The sequence below is a fragment of the Agelaius phoeniceus genome, chromosome 5, assembly GCF_051311805.1.
Source record: "Agelaius phoeniceus isolate bAgePho1 chromosome 5, bAgePho1.hap1, whole genome shotgun sequence".
Taxonomy (NCBI): Eukaryota; Metazoa; Chordata; class Aves; order Passeriformes; family Icteridae; genus Agelaius; species Agelaius phoeniceus.
In genome coordinates this window covers 51,709,040-51,728,626 of record NC_135269.1, presented here as the reverse complement: position 1 = coordinate 51,728,626, position 19,587 = coordinate 51,709,040, and the positions used below count along the sequence as shown (strand labels likewise).

At 37.8% G+C, this 19,587-nt stretch overlaps 1 long non-coding RNA gene across 1 annotated transcript in view; it reads right to left on the bottom strand.

Annotated features, from left to right (window-relative positions):
- Nucleotides 1–14,070, bottom strand: part of LOC143694160 (uncharacterized) — a 50,614-nt gene extending 36,544 nt beyond the window's left edge. Inside the window, exons 1-4 of the long non-coding RNA XR_013182457.1 lie at nucleotides 13,916–14,070; nucleotides 8,219–8,308; nucleotides 7,817–7,872; nucleotides 2,414–2,638 (exon numbers count right to left, since the gene is read on the bottom strand). This is a non-coding gene — a long non-coding RNA (uncharacterized LOC143694160). The remainder of the gene's footprint in view (nucleotides 1–2,413; nucleotides 2,639–7,816; nucleotides 7,873–8,218; nucleotides 8,309–13,915) is intronic.
- Between the last annotated feature and the right edge of the window lie 5,517 nt (nucleotides 14,071–19,587).

The window sequence follows — 19,587 nt, the reverse complement described above, 5'->3', positions numbered from 1 at the left end:
TTAATAAGAAATTAGAAGGTCAGAAAGCAAGGCATATACCTATGAAAAATAGCTCTTTAGCACCTGGTTTCTTATTCAGGAGTAACGAATTTAGGTTAGGATGCTGGAGCAGACCCACAAGGATAGTTGGAAGAGTCACTTCCAAGCATTTCATTTGGTCATCTTTCAGTGGAGGGCCTCAGATTCTGCCATCTTCAGTTGTGGCAAATGTGGAAACTTGAGTGAAAATTTCAGATTGCTGACCTAAGTTTGCAAAATGTCTGTACAAGATGTAGGATAAAAGGTACACAAGAAGTCTAAAGAATCAGCAAATTGATGCACCCAAAATTATCCAAAATAAAATTCTAGTTAAAAGCATGGTCCTGAAACTCTTGTCCTCATGCATCAATCCAAGAATGCTGCAGGGCATTTTTGTGCATCTGGCTTACTTCCCATAGAGATTTCCATTTTCATCCTCCAACATCCTTTAACAACACAGGAAGCACGAAAACTTTTTGTGACCCTTCCTCAAATGCTGACTAATTTGAACCCACATCTTTTACATCTCAAGAGAGACTAGTGTTACCAGGATCAGCCTTTTTCTGACAGACCTTAGAGCCAGCAGAGAAAAATTCCAAATCCCCAAATATAGAGCTTGAATTAAATAGCCTGGGCAATGAGCTGTGAGGGGAAGCTCTGGGTCTGCTGGCTGGGACCACAGTCACACCTCTGCTGTCTCACACTGGTGCCCCCTCCAAGGCACAGGGAGAGGCTCTCACCATGGGAGGCTGAGGATAGGAATGTTTTGCTGCAGCTGGAATCTAGTCTCATACCCCACAGAGAGATACAGGCACAGTGGCATTCATAGATGTCTAAAGTAGGAATCAATTTGAAAAATCTAAGAGAATAGTCTAATATTTCCAGGACTAAGCAGGCAGGCAGGCAGATGCACAGATTTTTCTTTGAATATAACTCTTTAGGTAAGTAATCATGCAAAAAAAAAGTTTCAAAGCCTAAAATAAAGACAGCTGGTTTTCCAGGTCAGGTGTTTACTTTAAAAATGAAGTAAGTGCGATCTAAAACAATATAATTCAACAGGCAAGACCTTTGTGGTATACAGAGTATCACTGAGGTAAGGTTTTCTTCATCCTGAAAATTTTAATTTATGCTACACTATATGATGTCCATCTTCACCTGTGCTTATGATGAGCATAGATAGCAAAGAAAGCATATGTACTAAAGCTAAAAAACATTAGCATCCTAGGCTAAGTCAGTCTGGAATAACTAAGCCATAAGCATTTGATAGTTTTTACTACTTGTCTCAGCAGAAGTAAACATTTAAATCTCTTGTATTTTGTAGAACTTGCTTGAATACATAACAAATGGGAAAAGCATTTTCTGCTCTCCTAGATGATTTCTCTGAACAATTTCCCCCTTAAGTTATCTTGAAAAGTTCTGTCTCTTATTGCAAAGAAATAAAAGGAAGAGATGAAGAAAAGAAAATAAATGAGAAGAGCATGGGAGCAAAGAATAAGAAGAGGAAGGAAGAGAGAGGGAGAGAGAGAGAGAAGCTAACCTACAATCTGCAGTTCTGAGTCTCACCTTTCAAAACTGGTAATGATCCATGTACAAGACTGACAACTTCTCCTGACATTCTTCATGGATTTGAAAAGTTCAGTTTGCGTAATATAGAAAACCATGTGGTGGCTAGTTCTTTCTTTAGATGTTATTATAATGCATCAGAGGAGAAGGAAATGGATGGCATAGATAGCACTGTAATTTCTCCTGTTCTCACTGTGAAAGCAGATGGAGTTTTGCACCCATTAAGAACAATCCTTCAATTTCAATAAGCCTTTAACCCTTTTCTTAGTTACACTGCATATTTTCAGTGTAGCAACTATTGAATACATGGCTTAGGCAGTACCTCAAGGGTGACATTTTTGAACTCCATTCTTGAAATTCTTAGGTGTGGAATCCTCTTTATGTAATAGTGAAGTAAGATTAAAGCCTTATAACTAAAGCTGAACTGCCAGTGCCCTCTTGCAGCCACCTCCCTCCTTACTCTCAAGTTGTATTGCACTTACAGTATGATTTTACAGAACACAAAGAGAAAATAGGTTGTGTTATTCATTATGTTGACAAGGTCAATGAAGGTCACCATATGAAGCTGCCAGGAGCTTAGGAGTTTTCTGCTTCACAGCTGTGATTGGACTAAATCACAGGAAGTCTAAATCTCCTCCTAACTAATCCAAGATGGAAACTTCCATCTGCTCTTATTCCCCTTCAAAGGTGAAAAAGTACAGTAGTAGACAGATGAACTTGGTCCAGCCAAACAGGTTTTGTTTCTATAATGCTCCCTCAGCAAAACAGGTAGCAACCAAACGCAGCTAAGTGTTAGTTGGACCCTAATCCAACCTCTTCCCATGGATTTTACCTTGCACTGTCACTTGGGAGCACAGCTCCTGGGATTGTTCTCCAGGTTCTCTTCTGACAGTAGATACCCATACAAGAAGCTTGCAGTCCATGGAGGCATCCTCAACTTGGTTCAGTTTCTACAACTGTAGAATGTATATCCCATCAGCACATCTTGGGTCTTCTTCCTTGTCCACATCTGGGAAATGGGAAGCTATCTCTGATTGGAAGCCGTTGAGCTGTTTTCCTGAAAAGTAAACAGTGTTAGAAGAAAAGCAAAAAAATACTAAAAGAAAACAATAGTACTAATTACAGCTAGCTACTGTATTGTGTGGGGCCCTAGCAAAATTATGAGTGTTCTTTTAGGCTAACAAAGCAAATGAAAGTAAAAAACATTTTCAGAGACTGGTGACAGACAACATTAATGAAAGGTTTGAGCTATGTAGATCAGAACTATAGAAAATCCCACTCATTTTACTTTTAAGAATAGCTGTAAGCCCTTGCAGTGTGATTACCCAAGGCTGTGAGCCACATCCTGCTGAAATCCATTTGTAAATAAAATTCATACATAAATAAAATCACATCACTTGATTATGGTTGCAAATTAAATAGAACTGTTTCCCAAGATACGTGCTCCCCTAGGATAAAATAATGACTTTCAGCAGGACCAAGCAATAAATTGCTAGCATTATATTGGCTTCTATCTTAATTGTGAAAGTAACTAAATATCAGTTGGAATGTGAAACTGGTTTGGGCATTTTTCCATATTTTCCTGAGTCTACAAATACCTCAAAGCATAGCAATAGCAAAATGTTTTGGAAGGTACTTATTAAGACAATAAATAGTCTTTGCAATTTTGATTATAGCCAAGATACTTGTATTGTTAATACAAGTAATGAACTTGTATTAACAATACTTGTAAATGCAAAAAGCGTGGCAAAATAATTAAACGTTTTTAATTTGGTTAACATATTAGTATTTGCAGGTGATAATGTTGCTATTAACTTCAGGAGGTACTGCTCCAGCTGGAAAATAATTCCCCAAAAAAGGTAGTGAGAAAAGAGAACTCCATTCAGATGAATGCCAAGTTCATCTACTTGAGTTTCAGGAAAGAAGACTCTGGTAGCACAGGAAGTTGTATAATATAGATTCCAATCCATGACATATAATTTAATTTTTTCTCACATAAAGTAGCCATGTCTCAGCTGGAACCAGAGGATGTGGTGACCAATTGATCAATGCTCCCTGTAATGGTTTATTTTGTGTCTGTGTTTAACATTTTAGCTGCCATTCTGTCACTTATTCGGACTTCAGCTCTCTAAGATGTTTCTGTAAGTTCCTGAGCATGATGCCAGTGGCCAGTCATGGATAGATCAGCACAGAGACAACTTATCCTTTACCCAGTAGATGAGTCTGACAAGTGTTACTGCTCATGTAATTATCTGTATAGAGAAGCAGCATTTCCTTTGTGAAGTTCAGTATCCTAAGTTCCCAGATGCCCAGAAATATTGACAAAATTAGGTATGGAAAAGTCTTATGTTCAAAAAGTTATGTATGTTTTAAGCAAATGTATTTATCTGACAGAGGAAAGTTTTCAGTGGGATATCTGCCTAGTGGGTTCTTCATCATTAGACAGTTTTTAATTTCTAAATCACTTGAGTATTTTATAATAATTATTTTTTAAAATTTTGTTCATTTGTTTATGCTTTTCTGGACATTTTGCACTGTATTCACATCTCTTCTAAACCCAGGTGCCACAGAGGTGGAGGCCTGTTAGTGTTCAATCATATATAGGCAAGCATTCCTGATAAATCTAGATAAAGCCCCATCAGCTCCGAGTTCGGTAATCCACACTCCTTTTCTACATCCCAAAATGCAGTTTATGCCATTTTTTAATTCCTTTTGGTGAAGCATATTTCTCTGCTTATGAACCACTGCAGACTCTGGACTTTTTCAATCTTACTTGTGTCCAGGTAAGAAGTCCTTAACTTCATTAAGTTCATTTCATTGGAATCCTTCATGGGGAACCTTCAGAAAATCTTTATCCTCACCTAGTTCAACAAGGCCAGGAGCACGGTGCTGCTCCTGGATTGGAGCAAATCCCAGTATCAATACAAACTGGGGGATGAATGGATTTAGAGTAACCTTGCTGTCAAAGGGCAATGATTTCAAATGAAGGAGGAGAGACTTACACTGGATATAAGGAAGAAAGTCTTTATCAAGAGAGTGGTGGGGCACTGAAGCTGTGCAGAGAAGCTGTGGATGTCTCAGCCCTGGAAATTCTCAAGACCAGGTGGAGCTTTGACTGCATTTCAAAATATTTACTCAATTTAGCTACACAGTTTTGAATTCTAAATTTGTCTCCAAACAGACCACAACCCACAAAACATTTCTGTTACCTGTAGGTTTTATTATATCAGTCCCTTACATGTTATCTAAATCACTGATTAAACTAATGCTACAGGAATCCAGAACCAAAATTTTCTCAAAGATATATATCTACTAGATACATGCCTCCACTGTTTTTGGCAAATGACCCTTGTTTTTTTAAGCACAGATTTTGGACACACTATATATGTGTTCTACCTACACTATGTAACTTTCTTGTAGGTCCTATCACTCTAAATTACTTAGGAGAATGCAGTGAAACAAAACCCTTACTAAACCTAAGATACATTACTTTTATTGCTTATTAATTTACTAGACCAGTCTTGCTGCATAGTCAGAGAAGACATTGCTTTTTCTGGCATGATTGGCTTTTGACAAACTAGTGTTGGCTGTTTCTTACCAAGTTATTATCATCTAAATATTTAAAATTGGTTATTTGATTGCTAAAATAGCATTCTGTGTATCCAAGTGAGCCTGACACATTTGGTTGCTCATTATTTACTCATGTCAGACCTTGCTGTGTACTTTCTCACAAAGAAGTGATTATTCAGAAATTGTTTCATGTAAATTCCTGAAATATTCAAGAGCATAATTCAATAAATTATCTCTGGTCTGAGTCCATCATATCTGTTCAAATGTCCTTCACCTGTTCTTTTTCTATTCTGGATTGCTTTCCATACCCTTTATAATTCCCATTTATTGAGCATTGGTTACAACTGACTTTTTAATGAAAATTTATAAAGAAGTAAAAGGTCAGAAGTTTTTCTCTTCTTGGTGACATATTGACTACATCTCTTACCCCGTAAGCTATGGCCTAGACTTTATACTCCTTCAAATTTGTTTGTTAAACAATATTCTGTTTCATCTTTTATGTTTGCTACTAGAAATGCATTTTGAATACCGGCTGTGGAGGGTTCTGGAAAGACAAGAACCAATGAGCAAGTACCAGTAAGCAGTCCTAGTTCATGGCTCCTGCTCAGCTTGGTGTCCCTGTGTGTGCCAGGCAGCAGAAGCATGCACATTATCAGACAGCTAAACATTGGCACACTGCAATTGCAAAAGTCATGGGAGCTCAGATGTTGTACCCTTTATGAGTCTGTTCCACAAAGGTGCACAGAAGTGGAATGGATGTGATTTGTCACTAATTTTTTAATGCAGACAGAAGGTCCTTACATTCAATTCAGCTGAGAAAAAAGAAATTATTCTCCAGATTACTTTATGTTTAATGTTTACATTAAGTTCAATGCTTTTGTTTTTACTTCAAATATGGCTGTCACATGGTATAAGCTATGGCTTTTCTTTACCTCATTTCTTTCTTAGTGGGCCACCCATGATGAAGAAATCTTGCTAAAATGGAAATAGAAGAAACCTTCTCAGTGTGAAGAGACACATTAATGGGCTTTCTGGCACTTCATGTGTTTGTGCTTCAGGACGTACAACATTATGGAAATAAATATTCAGGAGCATGTTGGAAGTTCTTAAAACATCTGAGCATAAAATTAAAGCCATGTATGTAGGATATAATGGAGCAGCAGTTTTGTCTTTTCTTTCTGAGAAGCATCTGTATGTATCCAGTTTTTCTGACTTCACAGAACCTTGTTGAAGTGCCTCCAAGAAGCAAACAATGGCATCTAAAATATTTCAGGAAGCAATTATAGCACCTTAATAAATACTAACCTATCTCAGGGGTAAAGGTCACTAAATCTATTAGGGCCATTGAGCTTTGCCTGCTGATATTTCCAATTCCTCTAACTGATTTCCTTATTATTTTTAAGATAGGTAACATAATTTGACCTTAAATTTATTAATGGTCTCTGCCACTAATTAGACTACAGGTAGCAGTTAGAAAAACACAAGATAGATAATACTAAATAATTATGCAAAGACTTTCTGCAATTTCAGTTTTAATTGGCATTGCCTCAGCTAATTGCAGCTAAGTGAAGTTAATATGCAACATTATATATTCAGCTATAAATATATTTGTATCAGAGGCTTTCCATGGATCTATGAAAAAATAATAACTGATATTCATGGAGCAACATGAGAATCACCATTCAGGTCTCACTAGGAAAGGGATTGTGTATAGAATTTGAGTGCAGTGTCTAAGAGAGGACCATGAGATAGGGCCATGGGCTTCTCTTCACTGTTTTTCTGCGGTTTCATTCTAACCAGTAGCTCAACTTGCATGTGCTTTTTTAAACAAATACTATTGAAGATATGGAATAAAAACACTCTCACAATCTTCTAGGAGATTGCTGACATTCAAAATAAGTTGCTCAATATTATCCAAGATAGAATGAGTAGTTTTATTGGAACAAGGTGAAAAAAACAGAGAAAATGTGCTGAAATTTTCACCATATTCTTTTGTTAAAACTATGCATACTCAATTTCAAGATGATGTCATAATGCCATCTATTTCCTAGTGTAGGAAATAGATGGCATAGTCAGTAGCAAAGTCAAATAAGGTTAATTGTTTCCCAGACTGAGAAATAGCTGTAGGTGAAGGAGCCTCTTCCTGAGACAGTAGAGTGCAGTGAAAATAAACATGATCCCTAGACCTCATGGTTTAAAGCTGAAGAAGTTAAAGAAAACCTGAAACAGTTACAGAAAACATCAAATCCTTTTTAGCATCCAAAGCAAGGAATCCTGTAAGCTTCCCTAATGGGTGGCTTTCTTCCCTTGCTCATTCAGTTTCCAGCTACTTTTTACAAAAACAATCTTCTGTTTTCTCACTTTCCTTTTATCCAGAAGGAAAAGTTCAAGCACATGCACAAAGAGGTGGCAATTGTCTGGAGAGACCTCAGGAGACTAGATTAGGTTTTGGCTGACCTTGCACAGATGTCCACAAAACAATAGGAATGCTCTATTGTACCAAATTGCCACATATGAATAAATCCCAAATTTCCAATAACCCTAATAACTGCTTGGTCAATGTTGCTTTTCCTTTTCCAGCTGGAATCAGGGTAAATTCCACCCCCCTGCTCCCCGCACCCCCCAGGAGTGCTAGCATGCAGAGATGGAAAGAAAGAATTCTTACTTTTTAAAGACACTATCTTCTTGAAACATCCCTTGAAGATATAGCACTGAGAGAACCTGGCCATTGTAAAAATAAACATCTAATAGGGTCACATGCAGCAAACTGAGATTTACAGATGTCTGTAAATAAATACAGTTTATTCACAGAATATAGTTTAATTTAATAGTCCTGGTTTTTTGACAAATCACTGTCTTTTTAACAAAGGAAGAATTACTGCTCCCTGGGAATTTAAGACTGTGCTATTTGTTAGTCATTAAATACAAGAACTATTAATGTGACTTATAGAACTTAAAGCCTAATGGTGACTTCAACAATCTAATACAACAATCTGTCTTGTTGGCCCTTAAAGATTCTAGGCATATGAATTGTCCCTTTAATACATTTAACACCAATAACTCTTACCATCCATAGGCTGTATGCTGGTTGGAAAGATCATGGCTCTTTCATTGTCCTTTCTTCACCCAAGGGAAGATATCTAAAATGTGAGTTTACCTGGGAAGGAATTAAAATGTTGTGGTAGGGTGCATTCTTGTCGTTATCCTAGTTGTTTGGTTTGAAGCTGGATGGGAAAAGTATCCTTTCACTTCATAAAAGGTAAGGGAAAAAATAGTAGCTGCTGGCATTTATGGTAAACAAATGACAGATGTGAAAATCTAATAATGCGTTCCTAACAAGATGGGAGAACTAAAGATATATTCACAGACAGCATCTACAGGAATCCTCTTCTAGTAAAGTTATGGCAATGAAAAATTGCCATAACAGAAATGCACATTAGCACTCCCTTCTGTTCTCTTTATCAAATACATATTCAGAAGTGAATTATTATTTATTTGGCTTTTAGACTGTAGAGAGCACAACAATTTTGCTATTTGTTTAGCACTGAAAAAATGGGGAAAAATGTATAATCGATGTGTATCTTCAATACATATTGGTAAAATAATATGTTGGAATCAACTGCATACAGGTGTCTTTGAGAAGCAGCAGGATAGTATTGTCAAACTGCTTATCATTGTCTTGTTCCACTGTGCTGCTGGGTATTCTGGCTTGAAACCAGGACACCCTGTCCTTAAAATTACCAATGTGTAAGTGCTTTGCTGGGTAGTGGCCAGCAATACCAGGCCAGATAAAGTCCACTGAGCTTTTAATATTGCATTTGTATAGATAAAATTTACAGATAACATCTGTTGGATATACTCAAGAGTATCTTAATTTGTTCATCATATTTGGGAACCTACCCAAGTGTTTTTCTTTCTCTCTGTCTTAAATAGATTTACTCTGAACACCATGATATTTATTTATTTAAATTCCACCTGTCCTGTAGGGGATCCAACTGCCTGACAGGACCAGGGCTTTAAAACTGACAAGCCTAAGTATCTGTAAAAAGATATATTCTCTTTCAGTAGTAGTGATGATATTTTTATGCTCCAAGACTTTTATGCTCTAAGATCTAACTTAGGGGGTTTTCGGGTTGTTTTCTGCTTGTCTTCATGATCGTGGAGAGTGCAATTACATAAATGAGAGGAAAAATGAGGTAATACTTTTTCAAAACTTATCTTAAAACTGTAAAATTATGCCAGAAGCAATTATTCTCCTGCTTTCCCTTTTCTTTGACTCCTATCCCTCATGTGTCTTTGTATTTTTTTTTGGCTTGGCCAACCTCTGAGCTGCTTACACGCTTCATGCAAACAATTCATGAAACCAAAATTAGTCTGAACTGATATTTAAATATTTAATGACCTGGATCCAGAGGCACACATGAATTTCTGCTACATAACCCCCAAAACAATACATTTCATGGTAGGGAGCTTGAGAGATAAATTTTAAATAAACAGGGAGGTCTGTTTAATATCATGGAATATCCTTGAAAAGGATGTTGTGGCACAGCCAAACTGGAGGTAAGGAAGATACCAGAACTGCAATAGAAACCAATAGCTCTTGCACACTTAGTTTAAATTTTATAAATTTAAAAGTCAAGATTGCTTTTCTATTAGAAAAGTCCAAAAGACCATTAATGTTTGCCAAGGAGTATTTTCCTTACAATTGCATTAATACTTGTGATATGCCTTAAAGAAAAAAAATAATGCACACAGGTAACTGGGAAATCTTCTCCAAGTCCTGCTGAATGTCCATCAGCAGTGATGCATTAGGTGGGACAGCCTTCCTGCTCCCAGGCTTCCCCAGACTCCTAACGTGGCCTTGGAGAGATCCCTCAGCTTTTGCATGGGCAGGAGGAAATATTCTCCATGGGCTGCTCCCAATTAAACATAATAAACAGATATGTGAGTACATGTTTAGACCATTGCAGTGACCATGCTCTGATGTTACAGAGGTCCACCTGAGCTTTCTATCACAAATAAATTAATCAAGAACAGCTCATCTATATAAAAATGTTATTCCTGCCGTGCAGCCAGGAGCCATGCTGTCTGCAATATAGCGATCAGTCAAATCAGTTCTGTTGAAAATTAAAACTGCCTGAAGGCAGCTTTATTTCATCTAAATAACTTTTTCACATCTTCATATAAAATGATAAAGAGAGACTTTAGGCATGCTACTGGTTTTAACTGAGTTTATTTAAAGCAGATTTGTAGCATCATTTGGACATTGGCCCCTTCTTTACATACACAAAATAAATAATTCATTTTCAAATCCAGAGCTGCTGCTCAAACTAAATTAAAATCTGAGTTTCACCAAGTACAGGCTTAAGTAGGAGCTGAGACATTTAAAATCCTGGTATTGAAATAGAGAGATACTTTTCTTTGCATGAAATTCTTTGCCCTACATTTTAGCCAGTTACAGTAGAGGTCTTTCAATTAATCCTCTTTTCTGGAGCTCCTATCTAGTTGCAAGGGAGAGAGAGAGATGCCCATAGAAGAAGATTCATTTTACTTAGCAGCTATCCTACAAAGCAGAGCTTCAGCCCTCTGAAATGACTTCTTGAGGCAAGGGAGAGACACCCACTAGAGGATGCTTCAGTCAAGATGTTTAACAGTAAAATAGCTAAAAGTTTAGCCTACTCCAAACTATTGCCTCAGGATATTTATCAAAAACATCCAAAAAACATCAGCTGATTAAACCTGGTGGCAAATGTCTCCACAGCTGCTGGCAGGTGCAGAGGATGTCTGTGCAGTGCAGACCCCAACCCCTCAATACTATCAGACAGGGCTGTGGTCTGGGAGCAAAATTAGTAGCTGTAGACCTACTGGTTATTGTCTTCTCCATTTTATTCGAGAAGACAATAAAAGTTACTAAGTACTAAATTGCTCTAAATACTTTGCTTGGAATGCCACAGTGATACAGAGCTTATTACTGGGTCTTTATTATTCCCTTTTGGCAATTCCTTAAGTGCAATTTCTACCTTAAGATAAGTAGAAGAAGCAACTGACAGTCAGTAAACTATGGCAATTTTCAGGGAATCTATGACTCCTGAAGTGATCATTGTCAGTTGGTTTAAATTACAGAAATCTTTATGCTATACTGCCCGTATCTGGATTTCTCAGGTTATGAGAAAAAAAAATAAATCAAGGCTATTTTCTCCTCTGCTCAGCAAAAGAACAGGAAAAATTATCCCTGTAGGTTAGGTTAAGACAAAAAAAAAGAAAAAGAAAAGCAATAAAACAAAACCAAATTTCTCATTAATTTTGTTCATATGAGAAAGACGTCAAAATCATAATTAATGATGTTAGAATCTTTTAGATACAGTCTCCAGGGCTGTGGAAAACAGAGATGTGTATGGCATCATACAACTCACGCCAAGGTCTCAGCTTGCTCCAAACACTATCCTATCAACCCAGATTCACAAAGGCAGTCCAACTGAAGGAGTCCTAAAGGCATTACTGATTGTTCAGTGTTTCAAGTTACATGCTCTGAGAAATAAGTTTTAAACCCATAGCAGGGCTATAACATTCCTGGCACCATGAAGACAAGCTGGGATGACTCCTGTGACTGCAGTGTTGGAATGGAAGGATCCAGCTCTCTAGAAAGACAGGTGGGGGTAATGAGTGGATGGAGCTGCCTTCTACATCAATGAACAGCTGGAGGGCCTCGAGCTCCACATGGGAATGGGAGAGTTGGCTGAAAGTTTGTGAGTGAAGATCAAAGGGAGAGCAGGGACAAGTGACACTGTAGGTGAGTCTGCTACAGGCTATAGTCTGCCTGACCAGGCAGGCTGAGTGGATGAGGACCTCCATGGACAGGTAGGAGTGGCCCCACATTCACAAGCCCTGGTGCCCATGGGGAACTTTAACAATAGTTCTTGAAGGAACAACACAGTGGGACATAACCAATGCTTTTCCAAGTGCTAGAGGAGCCTACAAGGAGAGGTGCTATGCTGGCCCTTTTTCTCACCAACATGGAGGGAGGGGCTGGTGGAGAACGTGAAGATCAAGGGCAGCCTGGGCTGCAGAGACTGAAACAGCAGAAGTCCATCCTAAGATACTCAGGAGAGCAGGGAGTTTGCCCAGTAAGCTCCCTACCCTGAATGGAGCATCCATGCTCCATCCAGGGTAGCATGGGTGTCAAAAGCAACAAGAAAACTTCTATAGGCACATTGCTGATTAAGTGAAGACTAGGGAAAATAAAGGTCCTGTCCAGAAGGAAATGGGAAACTGATTTACCTGGGATACAGAAAAAGCTGAAGTACTTAAAGTTTTTTTTTCAATCCTCACTGGCAAATGCTCCAACCATGCTGCCCAAGTCACAGAAGGTAAAAGCAGGGACTGGGAAATTGAAGAACTTTCTACTGTGTAAGATGAAATCATCTAAGGAATCTGAAGGCATGCAAGTCCATGATACCTGGGGAGATGCATCCATGAGTTCTGAGGGAACAGGCAGAGAAGGTGGCTAAGATACCACCCATTATACTTGAGAAGCTGTGGCATTTCAGTATAGAAAGAGGGTTTATGTGAAAGATGGAGAGAAACGTTTTACCAAGGTCTGTAATAACGGGATATGGGGAAACAGTTTTATCTGAAGGAGGTAGATTTGGATTGAACATAAGGAAGAAATTGTTCACTGTGAGGGTGATGAGACACTGCACCAGGCTGCCAGGAGAAGTTGTGCATGTCCCACCCCTGAAAGTATTCAAAACCAGTTTGGATGGGGACCAGGCCAACCTGATTTAGTGGGTGGCATCCCTGCCCACAGCAGGGGGATTGGAACTACATGACCTTTAGTTTGCCTTCCAATTCAAACCATTCTGTGATTCTACGAAAATGAGCCCATCAAATGACATTTATAAAAATTAAAAATAAATGTTTGAAATATTTTTTGATTCTGTCATCTGACTTAATTGTATTCTGTAATACTCTTCCAGCAATTTATTTAGCTGTAAGCATAAACTAACCTGCTCACTAAAGAGCTCTTACTAAGTGCAAGTGACAGAAAGATAGAAAGACTGAGATTAGCTGACCAGTTCTTTTCTCTGCAGAACACATAATTCTAATTTTAATTCATAATTGGTTTGTTTTTCCTTCACAATTTATTTTTAATCCCATCTCTTTCAACTTCATCTGGACAGATATAAAACAAGGCAGATGCATGAGCTTCCTCCTTATTATTCCTTAGCATTCCATTTGAATATTTACTAGTAGAGAAAGTAAGAGCCAACAATGAAATTTCAATGCAGGATTTCACAGCACTCCTTTGGAAAGATGATTAATAATGGTTGTCAAAAGTACAGGATATGAATCAGCCTCTATGTCCTAATGATTGGCTCTGTGAGAAAAAGAAAACATCATCATACCAGGGGAAAAAAGGTATTTATAAAGTGATTTAAAGCAATCTACTTGCTGATTTACTTAGCTAGGTAATCACTACAGCTTTGGTCTAGGGAAAGAAAGATTTCTGGCCCAGTTAAAAAATGTGAATTGGTATCTCAGAACACAACTTCTGAGCAGAAAAAAAAGATTTTGTCTTTGATTTATCTTAGATCAATAGTGAATCTCTAACGAAATACTGCAAAATAGGTATTACTGTGCATACTGTGATACAGCAATTTGTGCTTGCTTTTCCTTTGGTAATAGGTCTTATCTAGAAAAAAAGTAGGGATGAACATATTCAATTAGCTTTCTATAATACAGTGTCGTTATTTAATTCTCCTACCTTTTTATCCATGGACGTTTTCCCAGTCATTTTTAGTTACTGCCTCCTGTGGGCTTGTGTAGCAGACATGCTGACTCCTTAATTAAAATTGCATGCCAGGAAGTAAGTAACTGCCAGCTGAATGCTTGCCTCCTACTGCTGCATTCTGTCAGCTCAGGGATGGCTTGCTTTCTCCTCCCTCCTTATTATTTTTTTAAGAAAATGCCAGTTTCTGTTTCTGAAAGTAAATTTGGGGAAGTCTTTGAAATGCACTTAACCTAGTGTTCAAATCTAGAAAATATTGTTATTTTTTGTATAGAAGAAAAACACAGGTACATTAGAAGGATGAAGTCAGTTTGATAAGTCTGACTAACCCAAAGACTGTGCAATTAAAAACATTGATGGACAAATCAGAGTGGCTTATGCTGTTCCCATCTGAGGACATACCTGCAGAACACTCCTGGAATTAAGCAACAGCTTTCCTCAGACATGTCTCTATTTTCCTGGAGGTGAAGTCCCATTCATGGAGGAATGAGAACACTGGACACCTGCCTGAAGCTCCCCAGGCTTTGAGAAGACATGCAGGACAGCAGTTGGTCTTCAAGAGCACACAGGTGGGGGATGCACATCTCTGCAAGGCAAAGAGGCTCCCACACCATCCATGCCGCTGCTGCCCAGCACCAAAGAGCTGTGGCCAGCACTCTTCTGGAGACTGGTGCTGCTTCTCTGTGCTTGTGCACTGTGCTCTGTCTGGAACCTTTCCCTCAGGAGACCAATCACACTACCTTTGCTCTCAGCCAAGTCAGAGCAGAGTGTTGAAGGCCACTTCTAGGGTTGAAATGTTGAAGTCAGAATCATTAGGGTCCACACCATTTGTTGATTTTCACCATTGCTTCCCATGACATCAGCCTCAGGTAGTTTCTGATTTTGCTCCTAGGAGATTACAGAGGCCTTCTCCTAAAGAGGGGGAAATTTAAAAACTTTGGCCCACGTTCCTCCTATCCCTCTCGTTGTACCTTTTGTACATTCCTCACCCTGTCAAAATAAACTCACAGTTCCAAAGCTTTCCACATATCTGCAGAGAGCTGAAACAGGCTGGTTTGTTTGCCCTGATAACTGGAATCCACTTTTATGTTGGCTGCCAGAGACCCCCAGGTAACTTCTGCTCTACCAGCTCCCAAGAATGGAGCTCCTGAGCAGCCAGAGGCCTCAGCAGTTTCAGTTCACATGCATGCTCTGCTCCAGAGCTCCCAGGGAGAAACAAGAGCTTAGCAGCTGTGATAGCTGGCTGCTTTAGCATTTCATGTCTTCAGGCTATGATTTTTAGGTATTTTTACAACTGTCTTTGTCTTTTTGCTTACAGAGTAAAATTTTGACCCTAGAAAACTCAATAGGAAAGTTCCCCTGGATTTTAGCTAAGCTAGGATGTCAACTTATTATGACAAAATGAGGAAGCAAAGCAAAGGTTTTAGAGACAAGTAACATATTTTATTGCAGCAACTGACATAGTTGGAAAAAAACAGGTAAGCCTTTGGGCTTACAGGCTTTATATTCATATTACACAGGCTTAAATATTCATTTGAAGTTAAAATGTACATGAATATAATCTAAATACAGCAGGGCTTATATTTTAACTAGTACTCAAATTATTCACACTTTTCAGAACTAAATTTAGGCTTCCTTTTTCGGGTTGAAACTGATAAAGCACAAAGCACCACCACAACCAAAACACTGAAAAGAAAAGTAAATTTTAAAAGCCCTCAAAGTGCAAATTGGAAGCCAGCTAATTTCCTCATGTAGATTGGAGAGAAATGGCTCTCTTGCTCTGGTTTGCATTTTAGTTCTCATTTTTCATGTTTATTACATGCAGGTAGGAGCAAAGATCATGAGTCCAGATGCCTTGCTGCATTTAAACCTTCTTGAGTTTGAATTACAGGGAAGTGAAAAGGAGCAGACAAAAACATGGATAAATACAAGATAAATTTTGAGGGAAAACTTTTAAAAACCAATCATGGTTGCTAAGTAACAAAAGCATACTTAACCTTTGCTAATGATTAACAAACCACAAAATTGGCACAAGCCAGGAAACAAGTAGCAAAGGAGTTTTGCTTTGGGAGTTTTACAGGATTTTTACAGTTTTTGCTCTTCTAAAATTTGCAAGGCAATAAGAGGGAGGAAATTACTAAATTACTGAGCTAAAGAAGACTTTCTCCCCTGTGAAATACTAGCAAGAGATGTTTGTGTTCAGAAGATTTTTCCCCAATGATACTCACCCTGAAATGAGATCTGAGCCTGAATGTACCAAGCTCACTTTTGGGTAGGTGCCTGGTTTCCCAAGATTTATATCACCTACTCATCACTCCAAAGAGATGGGGCATGACCTTCACTTTGACTGTACAGAGTTAATTATGACTGTTTGACTGTTCAGAGTCTTCACAGAATATTTTTATGTCTTGATCCTTTTTATCCCAGCATGGGTGATCACAGATACTGCTTAACAAACATTATTTCAGTCCTTGAAAATCTTTTATTGCATTAGCTAAAGTTAAATCCAGTCCATCTCATCTACATATCTCTAAAGTTGTTTATAAGGCCTTTATCACTATGTTTTGCTAAATTTCTTACAAACTTCCCCCAGACTAGTACATAAGTGATCAAATTAATTTCTCTTTAAGTGTTGGGCTGTTAAAAAACTGAAGGTTGTACAGTGAGGTACAAGAGTTAGGCCATGAAAATGCATTCTAGGTATGCACGAGACCACAATTTAGTCCATGGCTACCAATGCTGTGAGTGCAAGTTACTGCCCAAGTAGCTTTTGCTTATAAAAATCTTGGGAAAACCAAGACTTTAAGAACATCTGTCTCCTTGTTTTTCACATAATTAAACCAAGCTAGATTTGTTTAGATTTATCCTTTATGTATGACTGCTCCAAGTCTCTTTTATATATTTGCCTGTTTGATTATGGGAGAAGCAATAACTTGCAGTTATGAAAGCAAAACTTTGTCTATATGGTTGTAACATCCTTGATCTCTGCACATTTCTGCTGTGGGATTCCATTTCTGCATCCAGTGAAAACTTTTCCTGTTGCTGTTCTCTTGCCTATTTTTCCTTTCTGCCCTCATTACCAGTCAGTACATCCTCACAAGGTACATTATGTCACAAAAATAGATGATGTCTGTTCCTGTCAAACAGCCTTTGTTTGGAATGTCAAAGACAGGGCGGTAGGACAGGGCTTTCTTATTATCCCTGGCTCAGAAATGGATGTCACACACCTGTGTACTGGAAAACAAGATATTCAGTGAAACTGGCTGGGTATTTTTGGAATTATGTCCTTTATTCTCCAAAAAGTAACAATTTATTGAAATTGAAACACAGAAGAGGAACAGCATTGATGCTTTTTGATCCAATTTCTTATATTAAAACAGAAATTACAGATTCCCAGTTTGAAATTATATTTAGCATCATCATTTAAGATGAGACAGACGTTAAAAATTATCTAATATATCATTCAAAGTCAATTTGAACAGTATATCTTGATTGATGCAGGCAACTAACAAATACAAATACAATCATTATTATGCCAAAAACATTCAAAAAGACAAATGTTTACTCTAAGCTTGGAAAATAAATTATTTTAATTGCATAAAAACCTTCTTGGATGAAAAAGCTTACTTCTCAGAAAATGTGCAAGAAAATCCTGGCAGTACTTTTTCTCATAAACAAGACAAAGGACAAACAGACTAGGAATAGGAATGCCAGACAAAGCACTAATGCCTTTACAATTTAAGACTTCATTGGTTCTAAATTTAAAAGCGTAAACTCTGGTAGATGGTGATTTAAAGCATCCATAGACTAAGATACTAAAAGGGAATTTCCTCACAGATCTTCAGAAGACCTTTAGAAGACCCAGATTTGGAGGATATACTGTATATCAGAGACCTAGATAGAAAAAGCAGTTTCCATAAATCTGTTCAATAGGGGTAAAGTTAATTTTGTTTATTTGTGACACGTCTACATTAGATGCCTAGGCCTTTACCAATGTTGTGCTCAGTTTCTAATTAAGGGATTAAAAGACACACATCCTGTTGATGATTTTTCAGGTTTATGCTAGAGATGTATCTCAGAATACACTGAATTGCCCTGGTTGCATGTTTGTCATGCAGATTATTAAGGCAGGGTAGGATATCCAGTTTAGAATTAGAAGTCTAACGTTTGGTTAGAAAAGAAAAACCAGGCAATTTCTCAAGTGTGTTTGTTTTATTTTGGTAATAGATACGACCAAGATGACAGTACCTTTCTCCAGTTGTTATGATGGTTCAAAGAGTCCCTCTCATGCACTTGCTTAACCCGTGGTGCTGGTTAAACACAGCTGTGTATACTACTTACTCATCTCTGCAGAAATTATTAGATCTTCATGTAGCTCTAGGTATGATTATTCACAAATGAAAGAGTTTTATTACAACTTCCAATGTACTAAAATGCTTCCAATATAAGCAAACTGAAATTGCCCCTGGATTATGGATGCTGTCATAATAGCTTTGAAGCCATTGCCTTGCTTCATAATACTGTTCTTTTTGAAAGCAATCCTGCTCTTTTTAAGAACATTAAACATCAAATTGATTCTAAATGCCAAGATATGAAATCAAGAGGAGAGTTATAACAGATTAACTTTAAATAGGGGTTCAAAAATTTCAGAGCAAAACTGAACCAACTAAATACACTCTCCTTAATCATATTTACAGTTAAGAGGAGGAAAGAGTAAAGAGAAGAAAAAAAAATGGCCACATCCTGATGGGGTTAATAAAGTAGGCAGGATTAACATGGGTGATTAAATTAGGTAAGAGAGTCTGCTACAAACAATAAAAACATTTTTAATGGGTTTTCCTTTTACTGGGAAACTTTGTGTAAAACTAGCCAATGCACTGGAAAATGAAAGCCCTAGTGGAATGGAGGAAGCATGATACATCAGATACTGAAGAAGCCAGACATAATACTTTGTATGTCTGCAAAGTACAAGGAGACACAACTGAACAGAAATTTCAAGCATCTGGAAATTCATGCAAAATAAGTCATCAGGCCAAACGACTTTGTGCAGAAATTTTCTGTAGAAAATTATCAGTGCCATAGCTGAGATTAATCCTGTAAACTTCCAAATAAAACATGGCTTTTTGTAGATGTTGATCTTCAGGATGTCAACCTACAAGAACTGTGTAGAAATGCCTACTGATCTTTACTGCTGATACTTTAACACAGAGCTTTTTCAAACGTCCCTCATATAACTCCACATATTTCTAACAGATTTATACCAAGTACACAGAGGTGATGGGAAGCATTACACTGGAAGCTTTGTTTGAGCTTTCCTGGGCAAAATTTTGATATTTTATATCTTTTATACTAGAAGCCTTAAATTTTTTATAGAGTTTCAGATTTTTTTGTGTGTGTGCTTGCACTTAGTAAGATGAAGTAAGAAAGATGGGGAGAGTCAAATTCAGTATGATTGGCCCCCTCCAGACCCACATTTCTGAGTGTGAAATACACTTAATTTCCCCCTTTCTGCCTACCTCCTACACATACACACTGACACACACACATCTTGTTGCTGATCATTTCTAAACACATAGCAACTATCTTAAATTAATTTACATTTTCAAGGGGCACTTACTCTTATTATTGAAGGACACTTCGTTTTCCAA